This window comes from Babylonia areolata, unplaced genomic scaffold, assembly GCF_041734735.1.
Source record: "Babylonia areolata isolate BAREFJ2019XMU unplaced genomic scaffold, ASM4173473v1 tig00020054, whole genome shotgun sequence".
Taxonomy (NCBI): domain Eukaryota; kingdom Metazoa; phylum Mollusca; class Gastropoda; order Neogastropoda; family Buccinidae; genus Babylonia; species Babylonia areolata.
In genome coordinates this window covers 17501-19575 of record NW_027468488.1, presented here as the reverse complement: position 1 = coordinate 19575, position 2075 = coordinate 17501, and positions in this window count along the sequence as shown.

Below are 2075 nucleotides of genomic sequence, written 5' to 3'. Positions count from 1 at the left end.
AGGCAGGTAAAGGTTGTGGATAAAAGTCCGAAGAACCTCGCTACAATTGCCAAAATCTTTCCGCTGCCATTCAAAAATGGACTACTCCTCCACACCTCCTCCCGTCCATGCCAAACGGCGTTTTCTCTCAACTTTGGCATGCTCGGAGAGAAAAAAAGGCAGGTAAAGGTTGTGGATAAAAAAGTAAAAAATTGCCAAAATACTTTCTGGGCCCTCAAAAAAAGGCCTACTCCTCAACGCCTGCTCCCGTCCATGCCGAACCGCGTTTTCTATCAACTTTGGCATGCTCGGAGAGAGAAAAAAGGAAAAAAAGAAAAAAAAGGTCCAGTAAAGGTTGTGGATAAAAGTAACCGGCTTTGGAGAATTGCCTGAATCCTTCCGGCGCTGTGAAAAAAAAAGACCAAAAAAAAGACCTGGTCGTCAACGCCTGCTCCTGTCCATGCCAAACGGCGTTTTCCTCTCAACTTTGGCATGCTCGCTGAGGAAAAGGCAGGTAAAGGTTGTGGATAAAAAGTAAACGCGCTGTGGAGAATTGCCCAAATCGTTCAGGCGCCGTGAAAAAAAGAAAGACGTAGTCGTCAACGTCTGGTCCCGTCAATGGCGAAGGGCGTTTTCTCTCAACTTTGGCATGCTCGCTGAGGAAAAGGCAGGTAAAGGTTGTGGATAAAAGTCCGAAGAACCTCGCTACAATTGCCAAAATCTTTCCGCTGCCATTCAAAAATGGACTACTCCTCCACACCTCCTCCCGTCCATGCCAAACGGCGTTTTCTCTCAACTTTGGCATGCTCGGAGAGAAAAAAAGGCAGGTAAAGGTTGTGGATAAAAAAGTAAAAAATTGCCAAAATACTTTCTGGGCCCTCAAAAAAAGGCCTACTCCTCAACGCCTGCTCCCGTCCATGCCGAACCGCGTTTTCTATCAACTTTGGCATGCTCGGAGAGAGAAAAAAGGAAAAAAAGAAAAAAAAGGTCCAGTAAAGGTTGTGGATAAAAGTAACCGGCTTTGGAGAATTGCCTGAATCCTTCCGGCGCTGTGAAAAAAAAAGACCAAAAAAAAGACCTGGTCGTCAACGCCTGCTCCTGTCCATGCCAAACGGCGTTTTCCTCTCAACTTTGGCATGCTCGCTGAGGAAAAGGCAGGTAAAGGTTGTGGATAAAAAGTAAACGCGCTGTGGAGAATTGCCCAAATCGTTCAGGCGCCGTGAAAAAAAGAAAGACGTAGTCGTCAACGTCTGGTCCCGTCAATGGCGAAGGGCGTTTTCTCTCAACTTTGGCATGCTCGCTGAGGAAAAGGCAGGTAAAGGTTGTGGATAAAAGTCCGAAGAACCTCGCTACAATTGCCAAAATCTTTCCGCTGCCATTCAAAAATGGACTACTCCTCCACACCTCCTCCCGTCCATGCCAAACGGCGTTTTCTCTCAACTTTGGCATGCTCGGAGAGAAAAAAAGGCAGGTAAAGGTTGTGGATAAAAAAGTAAAAAATTGCCAAAATACTTTCTGGGCCCTCAAAAAAAGGCCTACTCCTCAACGCCTGCTCCCGTCCATGCCGAACCGCGTTTTCTATCAACTTTGGCATGCTCGGAGAGAGAAAAAAGGAAAAAAAGAAAAAAAAGGTCCAGTAAAGGTTGTGGATAAAAGTAACCGGCTTTGGAGAATTGCCTGAATCCTTCCGGCGCTGTGAAAAAAAAAGACCAAAAAAAAGACCTGGTCGTCAACGCCTGCTCCTGTCCATGCCAAACGGCGTTTTCCTCTCAACTTTGGCATGCTCGCTGAGGAAAAGGCAGGTAAAGGTTGTGGATAAAAAGTAAACGCGCTGTGGAGAATTGCCCAAATCGTTCAGGCGCCGTGAAAAAAAGAAAGACGTAGTCGTCAACGTCTGGTCCCGTCAATGGCGAAGGGCGTTTTCTCTCAACTTTGGCATGCTCGCTGAGGAAAAGGCAGGTAAAGGTTGTGGATAAAAGTCCGAAGAACCTCGCTACAATTGCCAAAATCTTTCCGCTGCCATTCAAAAATGGACTACTCCTCCACACCTCCTCCCGTCCATGCCAAACGGCGTTTTCTCTCAACTTTGGCATGCT